The 22,732-nt window shown below is 38.9% G+C and overlaps 1 long non-coding RNA gene across 1 annotated transcript in view; it reads left to right on the top strand.

The window, feature by feature from the left end:
- LOC103388627 (uncharacterized) overlaps nucleotides 1-21,225 on the top strand; it is a 41,195-nt gene extending 19,970 nt beyond the window's left edge. The window contains exons 4-8 of the long non-coding RNA XR_522525.3: nucleotides 13,903-13,932; nucleotides 14,023-14,089; nucleotides 15,245-15,353; nucleotides 15,446-18,214; nucleotides 21,091-21,225. This is a non-coding gene — a long non-coding RNA (uncharacterized LOC103388627). The remainder of the gene's footprint in view (nucleotides 1-13,902; nucleotides 13,933-14,022; nucleotides 14,090-15,244; nucleotides 15,354-15,445; nucleotides 18,215-21,090) is intronic.
- The last annotated feature ends 1,507 nt before the right edge of the window (nucleotides 21,226-22,732 follow it).

The following is a 22,732-nucleotide window of genomic DNA, read 5'->3' as shown; positions in this document are numbered from 1 at the left end:
TGTATGGTGTGGAGGCAGCTCTCCCTATCTGCCAGTGCCTGGCTCGCAGACTGATAAGAGGCAAATGCAAATGTCCTGATAACAACTGAATGCAAATATTTATGATATGATATTCCCTGGGAATTATGTGTGGATAAAACAAAGTGTATTATTTCCCTGTATTTCTTTCAGGTTTGCCAAAATGCCCCCTCTCGTCTCCCCCCTCCTTCCCTTTTTTTGCATAGGAAATTTGCATTTCTTCAAAATTGATTGGGTCTGCGTATTATGTTAAGCTATTTGTTTGCTGAGGATGGTAATTAGTTACTGTAATTACAGCGATGACAGTTGCTAAATTGTTTTTAAAGCATTACAGTGTGTCTGTGCCAGAAGATTGCAGTACTTATTTTAGGATTTAAGCATTTGCTGGAAACACTCCCACTCTAAGGCCAAAGTGGGAATTTTTTTGAAGTACAAAGCAGCCATTTTCTAAGCAGAGGCTGTTTTTTTTTTCTTTCCTTGAAAATGTCGGTTAATTTGCACTAATTGCTGGTTTGACTGGGTTGTGCAGTTTCTTCTCCGATCAGGGACTTGTTACTGATAGGATGTCTTGAGGGATCAAAATGGGCTTGAAATGGCTTAAATACATGTTTGTTGGCTTTGTACGCTCATTTGAGTCAGACTTTTAATGTTCTGTGTCACCCAAGAAACAAATTGTTGTTGAAGGCACATTTGTAATTACAATTCTCAGTGTAGCCTATACAGGCTTTCAAGTTTAGTAAACATTAATTAGTGTGGGCACAGACAGTTGGGTGTTTTAGAGGGCATTTCATGTACAGCAGAAACAGCAAATGTCTGGATAATGTGGATCAGAACGGCTGCAGCTGCCGGTGTGTGTGTGTGTGTGTGTGTGTGCGTGCATGTATGTTTGTGTGCGAGACTACTGCAGGATTGAACATAGAGCCGACATACTGTAGGACATAGTGTTTAATTAGAAACAGATATATTCAAGTTCAGGGGGAATATCATTTAAACACAACCTGAGCCAATAATTCAAATTTGCCACTGTAAAATTTGAATTATTTTTAGTATCATTTAATGACAACATATAGTTTTCCCCCTATTTAATCAAATTATATACAAAATTTAAAATGGAGAAACAGCATCACCTCATGCATTCTCTTTGTTCTTTGGTCAAATCCACTGAAGTTGAACTTCAACAATTGTATATTAATACATTTGATTAAAAAAAAACTTTCAAAGCTGCACATACAGCAGGCAGAGACACTGAGTCAATGATGCTTCTATTCAGATCTGGGGAAAAAACAAAAGCTTTTCCTACATACTCAAAAATGTCCCTCTCATAAATAATCTAAAATTTTAATTGCATTTGAAATATAAAAACATAGAGAATTTAATTTTGAAAAAAAAACACCTAGCTAACTAGCATTTCCTTTATACTTTGTGCATTTTTTTGGCCACTTGTTTTTTTGGTAAGCCGTGATTTATGTCTTACACTATTTTAACATTTTTATTGTTTACCATTGTCATATAATAAATGAAAAATTGAACTGGCATTCAAAACCTATAGAGCTACAACTACAACCACTCAGTCAAAGAACATATAATATTTATATGCCATATAATTACAGTAAATATCAGAGAAACAGCACAGAAACAGAGATTCACCCAGACTCAAAGTGAAAGAAAGAATGTGGAAAAGATAGTTTCTGTTATATTTTCTCCAAACCATGAAAAACATCAGAATAATTCCTGCTAACCAGTGATTTATGTGGCTGACCAATTAAACAGCTACATCTTCACTACAGCGTTTGTTTTCAAAAGTTAAGTTTATAAAGACTTGGTCTAAACCTTGAGGAGGCGTGGGACAGTCAGATATCAGACAACAACCAAGACAAAAGAGACAGAGTGAAACAAAGATGTGTCACTGTGTCAAACAGTAGGTAAAAAAACAGCAGAGAATGTAATGGAAATCAAAAGACAAAGAAGAGGGAAAGAAACTGTGCTCAAGACTGGGATAAAAAAAATGTGGCCTTGCTGAATGAGGTGAATTCCCACATTGTGTTTTTGTTGCTTAAATACCCAGCGCCCCCTTAAACCCAGCCTGAAACCCCCTCATGTGTCCACACACACATACACACTGCATCTGTGTTAGATGCACCCGCAAGTTACTGTTTAATTAACACCTACTGCTGCCTTAATAATAATAGAATCACTTTCCCCCTTTTCTAAAATCCCTTTGAAATTACACAGGATTAAGGAAAGTTGGTTGCTAAATTGCGGTGTGCATCTGTAATTTAATTGCATCTTAGGCTATTAATTAATAAGGTGCCAGCTTTAATAGTTATTGTATAATTGCTATTAATTAAGAGCCATTCTTGATAAAGTGTCACCGAAATCAGACAAAAACAATTAGCTTTTTTTTCTTTTCTTTTTTTTTTTTTTTTGAGGTAAGTGTCTTTTAAAGGCTTAATTATTAGCACTGGAGGAAATATACAGAAGTTAAAATGATAAAGAAGCGGGTGCAGATATTAATTTGGACGGGGAGAGGGGAGGGGGACGCAGTTGACATCCATAAGGGAATTACCATACGCTAATTATGGGATAAGCTCTTTGTAACATGACAAATAATGCAGAGAATGTGTCCCCTCCAGTTAGCTGGTTAGATCTTTTTATTAGGCTGGACTCTTATACTTGACAAATGTAGTCACATTTAGTGTCATCAGCAAACGACTGCATGTATTCAGTAACAACGAGCTTCATCTGCTCATACAGCAGCAATAATTTATATTTTAATTCAGTTACGTACAAATGTATTTTCACCTGCATGTCCAACTTTATCTCTGAGACCAAATTCCTAATTGAACATTTGTGTAATTTGTATTTATAAAACAGATACAACATCTTAAACACTTAGGAGAAATTAAAAGTTCAACACCAGGCTAGTCAGCAAAACAGGGTCAGTTCACTGTCACAGGGTACATTCCTATAGAGCAGCACTGTCCAAGTGTCCAAGTGCTCAGTCATGTGATATATTTTAGTTATCCTGTATCCCAGTCAGTTTTGTTGAAATAAAATGAGCCTTAAAATGCTAACAGCTAAGCAAAAATAGATATAATGTTATTATTAATTCTATTTAAAATAATAATAATAATAATAATAAAAATCATTCAATAGTATGTTTTAAAGAAGAAGATAAAAGTGGAAGTCAAGGTTTGCATTTTTGGTCTGTCTTTCACCTCTGTGTAACGTCCTGGTCACTGATGTAAACAAGTCGTGTGAAGTCCTCTTGATTGGGTCCGTCTCACTGATAGTGGTACGTTAAGTAAATAAAACAAACAGTAACTCACAGCACAGGTACAAACACGTCTGCCGTGTTACATATTTGGTGTGACTAGCAGCGTCTGTGTTTGAACTAATGTCACCTCAGGCATGTTCGTGGAGAAATAGCACCAAAACAATATGTAAGCTTTGTTCCTCTTATCTGGCATAAATCAGCAGGTTGTGGTTATAGAGCCAGATTTATAAGCTGAGTGCTTGTTGGGGTCAGAATGAATTATGTGCCAGATTGTGAAGCATAAACACACTTCTAGAGCATGGAACTTTAAACAAACCTGACTATTATTTGCAGTGCCATATTACCATGAATACAAATGACAGCGTGACCTCAATTTTCTGCACTGAGTGCGAGCGAGAGAGGGAGAGAGAGAGAGCGTGTAGTGAAACGGTGGTTTAAGTGCCGTAGCATTGCAAAGTGCTTGTTTGGTCTCACTTTCCCTGCTATCACAGAGTCAACAACCAGGCTGCTTAGGAATGAATTGGTAGAAATAATATTCAGGTTACGTTTCCACAGGCAACTGTTAAAACAGTTCGTTTTCCCCAGCGTTGAGAGAAATACGTTTCCAACGTACACGCTGCCATTGAACGTGTCCCAGCCTTTATTTAATGAGCCATCAGCGGCAGAAAGGAACCCACGGTGTAACAAACAATTAGCCTAAGAAGTCATTTTCACCTTAGTTCACAGTGGAGAGAAGCACCCAACCACTCACTAAACAATTACAGCGTATTAGTTACTTGTCACTCAGACCTTTTGGTGGTGATACATCTCCATTTATTTTGTTACACCACAGCTTTTTCCCACTCTCGCTCGTTGTTCTCCTCCCCTGCTCTCCTCTGCTCTCCCCAGACAAACAGGGATGTGCAGGGAGTCCACAGGGAGCTGAGGGATATTTCACTCTGCCAGTGAGGCACCCTGTGGGAATAGGGGTTGAAACTGTGCGAGTATGTATCTCATTAATTCACTTATGTAATTTGGAGCACTGATAATCCTCCAGGACGACCAAGTTGCACGTCTCAGAAACAAGAGTCGTCTTCGCCGTGAACATACAACCAAGTACCAACTGAGCTGCTAATTGCTCGTTGTGTTAATGTGACCAGTGATACATCCTATAGTCTTTTCTAGGGCATGAATGTGAATGGATATAAGTGAATGAAATGATGTAATAACCAGTCAATGTACAGCCTTTGGAGGCTTCATAGATGCAGAATCAAGTTTCATACATGAGAGAAATGACTGTTCTGTATGATTTATTCACTTCAGACCATTCAACAGTCTGGCTGACGAGCCAATCGTGGCTGTTCTAGTCAGCCCAGTACTGTGATTTCTTGTAGTGAGTATAATTCCCCATGTCCCATTCTTATATCCTTACAAGGGGCCCAGAATTCCTGGCAGCACCTGTGCCTAAATCAGTGAGTTGGAGCAAGCAAAAAATCAATTAATTGATGATTGCCAATTTACACCAAGCCTACAAGCCTCAATCTTTTGGAAATTAAAAAGACGGTAAAAAGCCTGCTGTAAACACAAAACTTTGTTTCCTATTTATGAAAACATTTCCAAGTGTTGCTGTCGGTACAGCCTGGGCTCAGCTCTCCTCCACTCCTGTTACAGATGTGTCTTACTGCTGCGTGGGTTTTGGTGACCTCATCCTAACACAGCACCACCCACTTTCACCACATCTGCAGCTTTGCTCTAATCAGAGGGAATTAAAAACACCTGCGTGGCGGTGCAGACGATTTTGATAAATAGTTTTGTCGTTCATCTTTGACCCTGTCTCACTTGATCCTGGTCCGCTCAGCCCAGAGCTGCAGGTTCTCATTCTCACCTGACAATCAGTGAATGATTTACAACAGGAGCAGCAGGCAGATGCAATTAAGGAGAGGTTGGGACGAATGTGGAGTCTGAACACGTTAAAGACCGAGCATTTCATCAAGTCCTAACCCTCAACCGTGAAACTCCGTCTCAGATGAAAACACTGTTGTTGTTTTTTACTATTATTTAGAGACACAAAATTCTAGAGTGTTTTTGCAAGGGAAGAGTTGCTGTATGTACCGTCCTGGTTAAATGGTAATGAATTAGTAATGATAGACTAATGGTTGCTTGGGTGATGCTAATTGCCAATTGTTTTCATTGTAACATTGTATGGCTGAATTTTTTTTTGGCTGTTCATCAATATTTTTGACACTGGATTATAGTTTGAATAATTAATCTGATGTCTTAGTTACATTTTGGATAAATTGTCAGTTTTATGTCTATGTGTGTTATATGTTTGAGGCTTCAACAGTTCACCCTTTTCTTGCGGCTCATTGTTCCTCATCCTCACCCTAACGCCACCTGCAGGTCAGGGATGGAAAAAAAGACAAAGGGCAGGGGCTGGGGTGTCAGTATCATGCAGTGTGACATGTCATGTCAAATAACAACGAGCAACATAACATCATTTAACCTTTTACAACACAAGTATTGATCCAGCTGCTTATCATGCTCCAATCACAGCTCAGGGCTCAGCTCAGCTTCAGGGGCTGTTTGAATCCACCCAGCGATATTCTGAGCAGACAAAGACATGCAGCGCTTCTGTTTTCTTACCCTGTCCTTGGCTCATCCTTTTCCCCCGACCACTTTGTCTGTGGAACAGCGAGAAGATGTGTCACTGGCTGTTTCCTAGCACTGACTAAATATACAATGGGGGAGGCTGGAGATATCATCTTTGCACAGTGGAGTAGAATGATTAAGAAAAAGACGCCCACCCAGTTCCCTCAATGACTTTTCAATGATGCAGACAGAGACTCTCTCCTCATTCTAAACATGTTAAGATGTTGTTTTTTTATGTCATGGATGACAGGATTCACAAAAATGTTTTCTGTCTCTATTAACACAACACATTCCTGCAATAGATGCAGCTTATATTAGTATTTTTATGAATTTCACATTTTACATCTATAGAAAAACATCAAGAAAACATTCTTGCATTTAAAGAAGAGCAGAGAACAAGTATCATGATAGAATATATGCCACAGTTGGAAGAAATAAACTCTGGAGACATACTGTAAACCCAGATGGATTCACATATACCCAGATGGCCTGAGTTATAAGTCTGTTCTATCCAAAGCTGTTGCTCAACACTTTACCTTATTGCAAAAATATTTTTTCATTATGAATGCCTGCAACTTGTCAAAGGCATATTTTTATATGTAAAAAAGCACAATAAATGTATGGTTTCATTTTAATAAGTATATCAGCAGCTGCTTAGACCATCACAGATTATTATCAGGAGATTATTTTGTTGTAGGGGTGGACTGGGAGTAAATGCATTTGAAAGACTTACATATGAAGGTAGTTTTTCCTAGTGTGTCAAGGTAGTGTCATCCCGTCACCTCTCAGTCCTCGTCAGCGGTCACTGGTACATAAACGAAGCCCTTCCTCTCTTTGTTTGTCACCTGTATAATTTACTACGTTTTCAGAGATCTTGCATATGCACAGCCCAATACGCCTGAGGAGGAATACTGTCATGGCTTCATCCACTGTCGCTATGTTTGTTGTTGTCTAAGAAACTGACATTGGCCCACGAATTCACACTGAACTCAGTACTGCCCCCTAGTGGGTATGAGCATGCCAAACATAAATTACGCATTCAGAGTATGTGGGCGGTGATGTTTGAAACTTATGAAATTATTCATGTAGGTAATGGGAGCATAATTTAAGCTAAAGTGAGCTAAAGATTTAGCATCATGCTATAATAATAATAATAATAATAAATATGATGAAAATATGTCAACCAGATAAGAAATCCATGGCAATTTTTTAATTTGGGAAACATGTTAAAATATTCCTGTAATGTACCAGTGTATGCGTATAATTACATATATACTGTAGCACTGTGGCAACAGGGGCTCTGTAAAGTCATGGGCTCAATAATTATAGTTAAAGCTGTGACTCCTCAGTGTGAGCTCAGTGTAATGATGACTTTATTACCAGGAACAAATACTATAGAATAACATTCACAGGCAACAAAAAAATATGTCCGTGCAGCATCTTATAGACTATAGTCAAAGCCTCTTTCCAATTAACGAGAGATGAGCACAGGCCCGTGAGCACAATGACTGAGCCCCCGCCACAGTTATCAAATTTGCCATGAACACTGATAATAGATATGTATGCTAAGGAAAACGAAGGATGCTTTAATAGAGTTTTTAACTGTAGATCTAGAATGGAAAATTGGACATACATTCTAATTGAATACCTGGATGAAAATGCGCCCAGTGCACCGTTATAAATCATCTGGAATCAGTTTTGCTCGAACTCCTCTCTCCTGCTCGCCCACTTTACAAACACAGAGCAGGGCTTTTTCAGCCTCTGATAAGTGTTAATAAATTACCTGAATTTGAAAATTAATGGCCAGCCGCCTGCCTCTGGGAGATATCATTGTGTTTCATGAATATTTCGATTCTGTGATTAGATCAAAATGCGGTGAATTCCTAAACAGCCCTCGTGCCCAAGCTCCACTGATCATAAACTCTTTCCTTCTCTTAAAAAAAAAAAAAAAAAACCATTCCATGCAAATGTGCTGATATGGAATAATTAGAATGACTTTTGCCGGTATTTCTCTCTTGTAGCATTTGCATGACTTCAGATCTCACCTGACTGACTGATCTGCTCCAAGCCACAGGAAAATATATGTTTTTGTGCAGCTCACCCCCCAAAAATTTACCTTGCCAGGGAAAGATAAAGGCTCATATTGTGATGGTAAAGAGGTTTGTATTTACAAAAAGAAACAAAGGCGAGGCGGTTGCCAGTCCTGGAGGACATTGATTAGGCCCTTCCTGTCATTTCCTATTCATGCCCGGTATCAGTGGCATTCCAGCTCATCTGCTTTTGTGTGCGATAGGGATCAAATAGATTTCCTCACATTGTCACAACATTCACAGATGCAGGAATGTGAGGAATGAAAAGCGTGAATACTGTAGCTGCGCTAAGTTTGACTTAATACTATTGTGATGCTACAGTATTGTCATCCCACCACATAAAGACTCTTTCAGTCTGTGTTTGACATCCATCTCTCTCATACATCCACATGAACCTAAAGAAAATATATGAAAAAAAACAGCTCTGTCACCACATTCAATCATTTCAAAGTTCAGGAAAAAGACTTGTCTAAAAAGACAGTCTTTGATTTGAGCCTCCTTGGTAACTGGTGGTTCCTCCTACAGATTTAAGATTTGGTTTATTGGGCACACTTTAAAATGACCGTAGTTATAAATGAAAGTTTTAATGGATATGACATCTGACAAGGTGAGCCCCTGCTCCAGCTGCAAACCCGAAAAAGTATAAAGAAAGTATAAGAATAAATGATTAAAAGTAAAACTGTCTATGAAGAAACTGTGTACTCTAAGAATGTTTGGAAAAACTGTGAATATTTCTAATGTTGATTTAGTGCCAGTCCAGGAATAAGAGGCTCTGGTTGACAATGGTCGTTTGTGTTTCCACTGCAGAACAAGTTTTCTGGGTTTGGCAAATCTCAACTTTTTCGTATATTAAAACAGGACAGTGTTTCAAATGCAACTCATGCTAATTGGTTTAAAAAAACTCAACACACAGAAGCCCTGTTTGGTCGACACATGTGGAACCATGAACATGAAAATGGAAAAATAACCATAAGGTCATGTGAGTGGAGCAGGTTCAAGTGCTGGTGAATTTTCTGTCTCTCCGTCCAGCTTTACTTTGTCTGCCATCGTGGAAACAACGTTTTTAATCTGGAATACGTAAACAAAAGAATGATGACAACCAGCTCGCCATTGTTTTGTCTGGAACAGGGTGCAGTGAGGGGAGTGGTCTTAGGTGGGCAGTGAAGAGCGCTGACAGCTATTGTGAGAAATAATTGGCAAATCCTCTCACTTCAGACCGCTCATATTCTCTGGTGGACCTTCTTTAAAATAGTTTTATCCCATTTATAATCAGAAGTTTTTTCTAAAGTAATTTTTTGAGTGGTTGAGGTATCAGTAAGGGTAAAAAGAGTTCATGTTGGACTTTTGTGTTTTATTATACTGCAGCCACACCTGGAACATAACGTGCAGCATGGGCGTTCTGTTTTATTAATTAATTTTTCTCTAAAGTTGTGTTGGCTCGTTCCCTCAGTTGGCACAAGAAAAGCTTTGGAGAAAAAGCTAGTCTCTGTGTTGTGTGTCTTTCAGATCTGCGTTAGCCAAAGAGTTCTCAAACACAGAGGAATGCTGGTGGATGCTGGGCCTTCTGTGTGTACACGTTCACGCGTGTGCATGTGGTTTCGTATATGTGCATCATCGGCAGCTGCACGGGACCCAGGGGACAGGCCTGTGTAGATCGGGTCCCCTCAACCCACAGCTCATTAGCAGGGAGTGAAAGGAATCCACACAGATGGCTGTCAACGTTCAAAAAAGTCGGCTGCGTGAGACATGTCAATTGAGGTTTAATTTCCTTCTGCTCGTTCCTGTGACACTGCACAATTCAAGCGATATTTGTTTATTCTAGCCCAAAAAACAAAAACACGGAAGCCGAGTGACATCTGAAAACGTGTTTTCTAATGAGCACTCAGACTACTGAACAGGAGCCTGCACTTGTCATTCATCAGCACAAATTACTCGCTCTAACTTGACATGTTTTCAGTGCTACAGATGACGAGCTTGTCTGTTCTGCAAACACTGAGAACGGACCACGTTTAAACCAGAAATGTGGCATCGAACAGTCCGGCGAGACGCCACACAAAATCAATTAGATTGTTTACCTGTCAAAGTTGGAACAGAGGCCTCGCCACTGCAGCAGTCGCTCATCATTTTCCCTCCCGACACTGTCACCTGCTCACTTCCTGTTATTCAATTAATTCAATTGTACACACAGTTGTGATACAGTGTCTTTGTGCCACGGGGAGCTGCTCGTCATAATAAGGTGTTACAGTCTGCGAAGAGAAACCTGCCCTTAATCTTTGAACTAAATGGATAAAAGTACCAATTTAAATAAAAGGATAAAGATGAAGGATGTTACATTCACACCATGTTGGACAGTGGTCATTTAATCCAAACTATATTCTCATTTGGGTCAATTTCTATTTCTCTGTTGGAACCTTTTATACATTCAGTTTTGATATGCAAAAATTAAAATAAATATATAAATATATATATATATATATATATAATAAAACAATAATAATTTTATGGTGTGAAATACTACCAGAAAGTTCAACCTACCTTTTAATTCTGGTGTTATGGTTCCTATGTCATTTCCTAATGAAAGTAAAGGATAAACCCTCGGTTTATTAAAAAATTATGGGCCTGGATAAGTTCAGAATCTCGAGCCGTGGCCTTATGTTTGGTATCAGATACAAAACATTTTTAATGCTATATAATCAGGTAAAAATACAGATTTAAGAAGACTGAAGACTTTTGTAGAAGAAGAAGAAGAAAAATGCTCGTGGGAGTGAGGAGGTACAGTAGTGGAGGCGCTCACTCATTCACTGCAGTGTGTGGATTAAAAGGTGCTCTGCACCAGGGATGCTGCTACTTTTCAGTAATTGTACATAACAGTCATCTGAACACTACTTGAGCTGACCTACTTATGGAGCTCAGGAACTTTTTATCCTGCAGCCAAGTCTAAAAATAACCCCGTGGCCACTTTTAGATTCATCTCAATGGTAACCCTGAGTGCCAGTGACAGAAGCCTGTTAGACGGCAGCTTGAACACTGGACACTGCATCACTGGACTCTCCTCTACTGCTGGTTTTTCATGCAAAAATGAAAAGACTTTTTTTTAAATATTATTATTGCCAGTAGTCAATGATGCCACACAGTTCATGGGCTACAGCAGAAGTCTTCATGGGTTTATTGGAGTGATCTTCTTTATTCATTTACAATGGCAGTGAAATGGTCCTATCAGCAGTTGTTTTATATGTGTAGACAAAACACACCCAGCCACACTTCTTTGTTCTCGGTTCATGACTCCCTTTTCTCTGTTTGTGCGTCGTCGTGCAAACGTTCTCTCCTGCTGTATACATCGGCTCCTTTCAGATGACTTGGAATGAGTGGCTTTTTCATACAGCACATATTGTGCAGCTTGGTGGGGAGACCATTACCCTGAATCAAAGAGGACAGCAGTCTGCTCAGAGCAGAGCCACGATCACGTGGCAGCCTGTGTTTCAACAAACAAATAGCAAATCCCGCTTACTGCAAACTAACTAATTAAAAGATGTAAGGGGGGGGGGGGTTCTTCACGGCGGTTTGCTAGAAGATGGGTGACAAACTCGGTCAGAGTTAGTGGGTGATGCTAATAAGGATCTAGAGCGGCTCAGAGTTCTGATTTCGTGGGTACAAGGAAACGGTCATCCATAATCTGCTTCGGCTGAATAGTGAGAATAAAGGGCAAAACTGCTTCTGTGCAGTGACTCTGCGCTGCCTCTTTTCCCCCTCACCACCTACTCTTCTCCAGTATTCCTCTCGGAGCATCTTGGGAACGTTGAGCTCAGACAGCAGGATTAGTCAAGGATCCATCTTGAGACTCAGATAATGTTTTTTGTGCGCAGACTCCCCTGCTCTCTACTGGCTTCTGCTCCACTGATTAGAACTCACACAAAAAAACTCCAGCAAAAATGGCTGTTTGTTGTTTAGCTGTTTGTCCCTCTCTCTCCCTCTCTCCCTCCATCCTTCCCTCCTCCCTGCCTTTGTAGATCTGTTTTTGTCAGCCATCCTTCTAATTCAGCACAAGAACAAGTCACAAGTAGGTCAAGACAATGCTGCAGACAGCAGTGTCCCAGACTGACAGCGACATGGAGCAGCCACAGGGCTGTTTAAATATGCCCTCTGGTCTTTTCCATCTGGCACCGTCTAAATGGCTGCTGCAGGATTTCTCACATTCTCTATGTAAAAAAAACAAATTCTTTTTTTTATTTGTAAACAGTTTAGCCTCCACCTGACACAAACAACTTTCTTTCCTTCGCCTCGCACACACACAGCGGCATAAGTTCAGTGCACAGTTCCCTGATGGCGTTTGACGAACACACACCTTTACAGTTGTGCATTTGTAGTTTTATGTTGTGAGGGAATGTGTGTGTGTGTGTGTGTCCCAGCTGCCTGTCATTATGAGTGACAAGCACCTGTGCGTGCGTGTGTGTGTGTATATGTGTGTGTGTGTGCTTTGGAGCCCAGCAGCTGTCTTCACACCTGCACGCACACACACACTTTTCCATCAGGGACCACTGCGTTCTCTTCGTCTTCGCTAGCACACAGTGACACTTTACAAATAATTTATTTGTTCACTCTGGCTCTTCCATTTCCTTGAGGCGATTTGTCGTTGAGAAAATTTAAATCCAAAACAGCACTTAAAAATGAACGTCAGAAGACACAAACCGTACTAACAAAGTGCACTGCGACAAGTGACTTCTCTGCGCACCTCATTAAGTAAAGTACTAAAAAAGAGCTGTAAAATATAAAGCACACGACATGCATTTCCAGGCAGGTGTTTGGTCCCCACTTAAACTCTAACAATTATTGAAACACAGAACACTGACGTTTCATCATTAACAGTTTTTCACTGATTAATTATGAAACAATGATGTATTTTGTGTGACTGTCAAGAGGGTGAAAAAGAGTCTTGGTTTCTGTTGTCTCTCTCTTTCCAACACACACACACAGACTGACACACAAATGCTGGTGCTCCGTGCTGAGGCAGGGCAGGAGCAAATTTAATTTAGAAACATTCTCTCCTTCCCTCCACATCCCGGGCTGTTTAAGACACAGCGGTGACTGTTCTCTGGCCGTGTAAGAGAACCCCATTATCAAAGCATTAAGATATGATTAAACTGACATTTTCTTAAGAAAACGAAAAGAGTTGGGAATAAAGGGAAGGAGAGAACTTACATACTCCAGATCTTATCAGGATGGAGGTGGGAGGCAGAGGGGGGGCCGGGGAGGGGTACATACTGATCTTTGAAGGAGCTTATTACAGAGCGAGCTCAGAAGACAAGCTCTGTGGTGTACTGATCACAGAGGTATGCGAGCCACCTGCTAGATTTCACTATCATTCAGAGTGTCAGTCAGTGCTGAGGCCCCTTGACTGCTGCCTCCTGCAACCTGAACACTTTTAAGAGGGGAAGGGGGGGGGGGGGGCAGTGCAAATAATGTCCGTCTCAGTCCAACAGGCAGTACAATAACTGATAGACATCTCCTATATGGGATAAAGGATTTGGTCTGTCTAAATGAACTATAATTCAGACTTTAACAGCAATGAGAACTATCCCGGGGAGGCATCTGTGGCCTGAGAAGAACATATCATCATGGTGGTCATACTGAGTTTATTTATTTTTTTATCTCATTTAAATGTACTTCTGATTGTTAAAAAATTAAATAGATATAAAGAGAGAGTTGCAGTCCTGCCTCATTGAGCCTGTTAACGCTAACTACCAGCTATGTCAAACTACATGGTATAGTTAAGTATACAAATATTTGGTGTCATGATGAAATAACTCACATCCAATGCATGTACATTGACAGTCTCTCAATACTGTATTTGTATGTTTCTTCATCGTGTCTTTTGTGTGTTTTTTTCTTTAGAATTGATACAAGATGAGAAAACATTGTGCAGTGAGTAAATGAATCGTTGGACAGTTGGTATAAATGATGTCACCACTTTTTAGATTGTTTCACTTCTGAATCTTCCATTTTTCCCCACAGCTTATTTGAACATCCACAGTACATCAGTGTGAGCAACTGCTTCATCAACAGATGTTCTTTTTTATAGGTAAGTGCATTGTAGAAATTAAAAGTAAAGAATTTCCTATTCTGCCACTGAAACTCAAATATAACATAATACAAGTTTATTAAATCTATTAAATCACACTGTTCCCTTAGTCAACACCACGAAGCATGTAGCATTGGCCAATCAGGTTCAGCTCTAAATATAGCTGTAGTAGTATCAAGTGAGCTGTGGGTTTAGTAAAACTACAACAAAATAAATTACAAAAAAGTTCATTTAAAGAAAAATTACACTGTTTTGATAGAATAATTCCAAAAAGTCACATAGACTAAACAAATCTATTTAATCTCTATATATCTCTATATCTATCTAATATATTGGTCAGCAGAGGATCGTCACACTGCATCTCATTCGATCTGTGATATTATTTTGAACTTGATTTAGAGATTAAAACGTTAAAGATGAATTAAAAAAATCCAAGTACATTTTTTAACAATCTTCTTATTCTTAATTCTGAAAACGCTGGACGACCTGTTGTGGAGGATATTTTTGCAGTGTTGAGCAGCAACTCCTTATTTCTTTTACTGTTCATGAATGTCTGTGTTTCTTCTGAGGTTCCTCTGAAGGCCAGGTATGCCCAGCATGTGATGGGGAATCTGTGTAATTTTCTTTTCTTTTTTTTTTCTTTTTTGAACGGCATGGCATAATCAGGAGGAGTCAAAAGCTTTCTGGCAGCAATTGCCTTTTGGCCATAGACAGAATGTACAACACTTTGCAATCTCCCCCTGCAGACATTCTTAGCAAATAAAACCCCAGTCTGAAAAATGTGTGTTTTACTCTTTGTGTTACATTATTAATGATTTTAATCCACAATTTAACCCACCAAATCTACAGGTTTGATCCCTATGCAGCTTAAGGCCAGAAAAAAAAAACAGTTTGAAGGATTTCTTTTTTCAACCATGACCAAAATAAAAACAGTGTCCTTTAGATCTGACCAAGAAGGAAGTAGAAAAAAACGATTTGTATTTACCACAGAATATGAGATCTTTATATTGTAGCTGACATAAAACTAAGTCTGATCTGTAAAATCTTCTTGTGTACAATACTGTCTCACACCGTCACATCTTTCCTGTACTTTTTTTTCATCTTTAATTTTTCATAATTCCTTCTCACAACTCATATTTCTCCTCTCTCCCACAGCCTCCCCCCTTTTTCTTCTCATGCCCCTCACCGTCTCCTCCTTCATCACTGCTGGTTGGAATTGAATTATCATCCTCAACATTAGGAAGGACCAGGAGAAGCAGCAGAGGTAAAAAAGACAACATCAAAAGTAATCAGTGAGCACATCTAGCCTCCCCCTCTGACTCCCCTCCTGACTTCGTCCCTTCTCGTCTTTCACAGTTTTGCCATGAAGGCAGGCGGAGATCTGTGAGTGTGTGTTAAGTGGCACGACGTGAGGCGTTGTTGCTGATTTCCACAGCTTCGCTCAAAACACTCCTGCTGAGTTAATAAATCCGACCTCTGCTTAATTAAAATAACAGACCATCCTCCACTGAGGAGAGAGAGGAAAAAAGACACTTTGAGAATTATTCTAAATCGTGTGTTAATTAAGATTTAGTAAAAACAAAAAGAAACCTGTCAGGGAACGTGTGTGTGTGTGTGTGTGTGTGTGTGTGTTGTGGTAAATTATAGGTCAGGAGCAGCTGCGTGTGGACTCTAATGCAGGGAGAAGTTACAAATCCTCTGGAGGAGAGCAGCGTTACAGCTGCTCTGGTAAACTATTAGACATCTAGTCAAACTAATGTGTAAATGCTAATATATACAGCATACCTCTATTAACATATCTGGAGTGCAGAGGCAAATCCCCTTTAAAATGGACGACCCAACAAGAAAATAATCACATTTACAAGGGCTTATTTAGGGATCCGAGGGTAATGCAGCCTTTTCTGCGGCAACAGTCGGCGCTGCCCCATTAATTGCTAATTTTGTAGCGTTGCTCTCTTGACCGTGGAAGGTGAACAGGGCCAGAAAACAGTCACAACATAATGATTGCGTTGTAATAACTGCATCTTCTGTCTCATCATGAATCTTGGCCCCAGCATCCATGAGGGCTCTAATTCTCCAGCAAGGAGTGTTAAGAGGATATCATTACCACTTTTTTTTTTTTTTTTTTTTTTTGTAAAGTAAGCTTCAGATTTGGTTAAATATAGTAGCATTTTTTTCCACCCAGTTTTGCATTGAAGCTGGGTCAAGCCGACCCCTCCCATGGCAATTCTTTTCAAAGGCAGCTGCCAAAGCGCCTCCTCTGCCACAAATGTAGCCAGTATCGATGCCATGCTTAAAAAACTGATTGAAAAGAGACTTACATGTTTCAAAGCATGCTGGGAGCTGGGGGCCCGGCAAAAGCCCAGAGTATTAAAGCTGAGATACTCAACAGAATATGCTATAAAAAGGAAACATATGCCCATAGGTCCAACGGTGCAATAATTAATGCATGTATGTGATTCTGAAGATTTTCCAGAGTGGTAATATTTTTGGTAAATCTTCATGTTCTGGCCTACTTTTCATTTGTGAGAAGAACAATTCTGTTAAAAAAAATAACTTAAACTTGCAAACCATATTTGTGATATTTATATTTTAACAGAAAGAATAGTTTAGAGGGAATGAAAAGATTTTTTTATTTGGTTTGGGTTTTCTTTTCTTTTTAAATGTCACACTGAAGGTAATTAGGTCACGGCAGTGCAAACATTTGTTACTTCGAGGATTCATCTTCGTATCAATTCAAGCTGCCTATGAAGGACACAGCAGCTGGTGAAAGAGACGTAAAGACGCGTTACTGCTGACAGTGTTAATTGATGAAAGTGTGATTCATGGACCCTGCCATTGTCCCCACGTTCTCAAAGATCACCTCAAACAGTATCAACAGCACATTTTTGACGAGACATTTTTAATTAGTCCGAGCCAATGAGTAAATGCCTGGATCTTTGCAGCCGATATAAGAAGATGATGATGAAGAAACACCCCCCTCCACCACCATCCCCTCCTCCTCCCTCTCTCCTATTCAGCCAAATCCCCAAAGAGTCCTATTGTTATCTCAATATACTGTTCGTCTCTAAATCGGAGAACATAATAGAAACTCTGTGGTGAGAAGTGTGGCGCTGTGCACAACGTTTGCATATTTATTCAGCTGTCACATCTATCTGAGCAGATCATCAGAGGAGATAAACTAAAGAGATGAGGGAATAATGGCTCTCGCTGAGAGACTGCTGAGTGACACCAGCATATTCCTGGAAAACACCAGAAACTGAGTAAACAGGGAAGAAATGAAGAAGGGAAAAAAATCTACAAAGCCATGAGATTGAAAATGAGCTGCGGTTAATGACGGTGATGACAACAGTGATGAAGAAGATGTGAATATCATTTGAATGATGGAAGGTTTTTGAAGAAGTAACGAGGCAAACAAAGCAGAGCTGCAAACTTTTCTATTCAAAATTGTTACTTCAAAAAGAGAAGATTTTGACTTTTTTAGGGGTCACAGAGTTTTTAACTAAGGCGGCGTACACTATTTAAAATAAAAAATGAAACATTTACGTGAAATATAAATAAAAATCTCCCCATCTTCTCTCCACATTAACCTGTCTGTGTAACTCCCCAATCGTTAGCATCACACACACAAGCAGTGGGCAGTATTTGTCAGTGTTGAGAGGTTAGAACCCCAAACGTCCAATTACAGGAAGATTCTTCAACCGCTGGGCCACAGGATGCTCCAAATATGACGTCGTTTTGAACATTTGATTCCAAATCAAACATTCAAGTTGAAATTAGGAGTAGCACTGGCAACGGTACATTTGATTTCCTCTCCACACATGTAAGTATCTCTATTTAAACAGATTGTAGAGTCTAAATGCTGCACTTGTTAGAATCACTGACCTTTTATTTCACATATGTAGACGCCATCAGTGAGTGAGACTGTCACAGGGACCTATGTGTCATCTGTTCTTCAATGTATACAGATACATGCACGCGCGCGTGCACTCAATGAGGACAGTTAATTGAACAATATCCAGGAAATGACAGGAGGACAGTGAGCGTAATCCCTGCTCAATGGTGCCATCTAGTGTTTCTTCAGGGTAGCCCCACGGAAGCTAAAGCTACCACTGCTACCGCTGCGTAAGTTTGGATAACAATTATCTGTTGTATTTGCATTAATGTGATTGCTTTGTCTGCAGACTCATCTGACTGCAATTATAAAGAGTAGCATTAAAACACTAATTAATTAACTCGATTGTGACTAGATTGATTAATTCCAAACAAACATGAGATCGCAGACAGGCAAATGAGCTCTGGAGTGGCGATGCATCTGGGAGTGCTGCTGCCGAAGACATTTTGATTATCTGCAGACACATGTAGTTGCAAATCTTTTAATTAACACAAACAGATAGTGGCTGTGAGTTGGTTGTACAACGGATGCTGCTGTTGCTGTTGCTTGTTACCCATAATCATATTTTGGTCAGTAGTTTTGAACGAATGGGTTTGAGGAGGGAGTGAGGAGAAGCTCAATCATTGTTTGTCCGTGTCCGTGTGTTTGTTTGTGTTTGTTTGTGTGATGTCTATGCTCCACTTTTTAAATACACATTTTAATCATTTAAATAACGTATTCAACATTTCTGTGCATCCTAATATAAACTGTTTAACAGTTTGTAGTCACATTTCTTTTTCTCTACGTCTTCTTCTTTTCCCTTAGACCAAGTCTTCTAAAGAATATCTTTACATTTCTACTTGTAGAGCTGTTTTCGTAGCTACCACACGCCTATACAACACGATATCCCAAAGTTTAACATTTTAAAGAAACACAAGCCACCATTAAACTATGAAGAAATTCGTTTTAAAAGAAATGCATTCAAAGAATGAACAGTTAATTCATCAAACATTCAGCCCTAAAGCTGTGAACAGTTTACCTTCTAACGGAGGACATTTTTCCCCATTTATGATATATATATATATATAAATCTAAATATATATAAATCCTTTTATTATATTATATTATATTGTTTATTTTAAACAAACACTTCTGCTAGTGAAAATACTAATAAATTGCACTGTTAAAAATAATATACAAAAATAAAAGTGTTATGGTGGAGTAAGGCATTATCTGGTTGTTATTATTCGAATGAGAATAAGATTTTAAATGTCATTACAAAAAATTTAAAGTAAGTGCATATTTTAAACAATGTTTTTATGTTTTGTTTGTGTGTGTGTGTGTGTGTTTGTGTAAGTGTTTCGTCTCTCTGTGTGCGAGATGGTTTTTAATGTCCAAAGTCATCGCACAAAAAGAGATAATCAAATTAGGATGAAAATCAAACAGATGGTCACATAAATCATCCATTCACAGGCTGGACTGCTGCCTCTGCTGCAGAACAATGAATCACTGCCTATCAACGCTACCATCAAAACATAAGGGCCGTTATGAATAGGAGAAATGTTTCTACCCATTTCTCCTATACGTCTCACAGATTTGGCATCTCGTCCCTAATTTTCAGGCAAAATAACCTGAAACAAAATGCAACGGTAAAATAAAACAAAACTATAAATGTTACTGTTGTTGTGACATCATCACACAGGTTAGAAATTCAGATTTCTACTTTTCCACCTTGTGCAGTATATCTGCTCTAGATTTAAAGTGTGTGTGGGGAGGCGGGTGGGGTCACTCAGTTGAGGCTGTGCTGTCGGCATCTGCACATGCAGAAAAGCCTAATCAGAGAGATACCAGTAAAGTACATGTAATACTTTGGAGATTTAATGCAGTTTTTAATTGGATAGAGGCCCATTATTTTTCAATACAGAAGGGGCACTGAGGCACATAAAGCTCTTGAATATTTTTGCAAATCGTGTTCAACAGCATAATGATTAACCGTGGCGGTAAATTTGCCTCACAAAATGAAAAGCAAACTTCATGCAAGGCGTAATTTAATTGTTTCCCTTCACATTTTCTGCCTCCCATTGTTGGAAGCTTAACATTTTTTTAGAGTCTGCTCAACAGCTGATGCTTGAGCTGCAACAATATGAGCCACGAATTCTGCAGAATTCCTTCCATCCTGATGTCAAGAATCCTTTTTTATTACTGTCAATTTTAAACTATTTACAACATCAGATGCTTTTAAAAGAACACAATAAGAAGTAGAACTTACTGTTACTGTTTTTTCATATATAAACAAAAGTGATATTTTTTTTGAAGTAATTCTCTCTGCCTCATTATTATGCATTATCCATATCACACAAATGTGTGAGGTTTTTTTTGTTTGTTTCCCCAATAATCCATTTCAGCAGTCACAACTCCAAGTCACATTTGCATTTGGTCACTGTTCAAGGAAAACAGTGCCATCTGGGCACAGCTATGGGTAATGCAAAACTGAGCCAGTTTGTGAACATGAATATTCAGAATCAGAACGTGGAGCAGAATATTACTGGTAATGTCTGTTCACACAAAACAACCGTGTACTTTTGAAACCTGCACATACAGACGTCTTCTTTTAAAACTGCAGTAACTGAGGAATACAGAATCTATAAATTGTAGATTATATATATGTAAATTTATATGTATGTGTGTGTAAAAATAAATGTTAGCACAAAGTGTCCCCGTATAAAAATGTATTGCATCTGCTACTACTGATAAACTGGAAGGTAATTTTTTTTATTATTATTATTTGTTTTTTATTTTGAACATCAGTTTGTTGTTGCATCTACTGGAGCCAACTGTTAACAAATGTCATTACAAGTGACATGTGACTTATACCGTGTAACTAATGTCCAAAGTTTGCCATGTTACATAACCATTCAACTAACTGTTCCACTGCAGCAGCAGAGAGAGCAAACAGCCCTGGGCTGAAGGTAGAAGTGCAGTCACATATTGTTTACATCATAATATTTTTATATATACTTATCTTCTTTATTATGTTTTTTCCCTATGTCTGTCCTGGACCTGGTGATGTCCTTTAGTTTGGTCAAAAAATAGATGGTTATTGATTTTGGCTTTTCTTCCTCCACAGCCTCTGTCAGGAAGTTGGTCAACATTACATAAGTGACCAAGTGCCGAACCTCAGATGTTGTCTACTGACAGGGAGCTGAAAATACAGTCAAGCAAAACTACAGGTAATAGATTAGACTTGTGTCACAAAAAGCATTTACATAAATACAATTCAAATGTTTGTTTTCATATATTTGTTGTTTGTGGTGACTTCAGGGGATATATTTACTTTTTAAATAATGAATATTCTACACAAGGAGCTCCTGCAGGAGCTCGCTAAAAAAGGCTTACAACAGTGCTGCTATGTTACACCAATAGTGGAATAAATAGATGGTAGCAACAACCTTCCTCGAAACAGCAGCAGCAAGGCAACTTCCCTGGTTGAGAAACAGAGTTTTGAGGAGAGATGTGACTGCTGCCTCACTGTTTTTTCCCCTACTCCTTCTGATTACTCCTCTCATCTTATGTAAATCCTCTTAAGTCACATGTTATTGTTTATTGCAACTGTGAAGGTTAGGTGTTTCTAAGCTCCTGTGCGTTCGCTTATCTCACCAGCGCATGCATCTTTGTCTCTCCAATGTGTCTTGTTTTCATAATACACTAATGGATGAGAAAAGTTGTCAGGACTGATGCCATGCAGACAACCGACCAAAACCACTGCTGAAAAATGTTAATCTCTCCCAGTGGCTAACAAGTCTTCACAAAAGAGAGGCAGCCGCATGCTCCGGGGATATCACAGTATTATCAGAATTATTTTTCTGTATTTAGGGAGGGAGCAGGCTTTTATTAAAATAATAAGAAGAATTCCTGCATATTTATTCTGACCAGTTGCTTTCACTTTTGGTGAATTGCAATCTGCTTTTGTCATTGAATCTGTGGTCAGGGTCACTCCCTCTCAGGATGTTGATGAGGTTTTATTTATATATTATGGCTTGCTGTTCTGTAAATTAATATTCCTTGAATATATATACAGAAAGTATGAAAATATATAACAAAAGTCTGAATATGTATACAGAAAGTCTGAATATATATACAGAAAGTCTGAATATATGAGGTATATATGAGGTCTCCCAAAGTGTTGGTTTCACTCCATGACCTTCCACAGCACCCGCCTCTTCATCTTTCCTGGCCGTGTTTCAGACAGACGCTGTGCAAACTGTGGAAATGACACAAAAAACAGAAGATACAGTGACATGTTTTTTTTTTACATTGTGTACAGTATATTTTGTAATGTCTAAAATAAATATCACTTAAATAAGCTGATACTGCACAGCAAACACCTTTATTGCTCTTGGTGAAAGCTTTAAATTATTTTTTAAGAAATGGATAAAGGGAGTCATGGAAGATGTATGTAGTTAGGAGTTAATGGAAAAACACTACTACGAGTTTGCTGGGGGGAGGGGGGAGGGGTTACGCTAATGTCAATATACTTTTGTTCTCATTGTAATGATCCAAAGCCATGTTCCCCCTGCAATTCTCTGATTCTGAAATATTTCAAGTACCTTACTGTGAAGATGAAGAGAAGAATATATATAAATATATATGTTTGCTTTTCACACAGCCTAGTTCTTTGTTGACTAATATAAATGTTGGAGGGTGAAGCCTCCACAGCAGATTCTGCAAAAGAACTGTGGCAGATGTATTAAAATGCAAGATTATGTCCT

This window comes from Cynoglossus semilaevis, chromosome 13 (assembly GCF_000523025.1).
Source record: "Cynoglossus semilaevis isolate Cse_v1.0 chromosome 13, Cse_v1.0, whole genome shotgun sequence".
NCBI classification, from domain to species: domain Eukaryota; kingdom Metazoa; phylum Chordata; class Actinopteri; order Pleuronectiformes; family Cynoglossidae; genus Cynoglossus; species Cynoglossus semilaevis.
The sequence above is the reverse complement of the archived record's forward strand: the minus strand, read 5'-3'. Positions and strand labels throughout refer to the sequence as shown.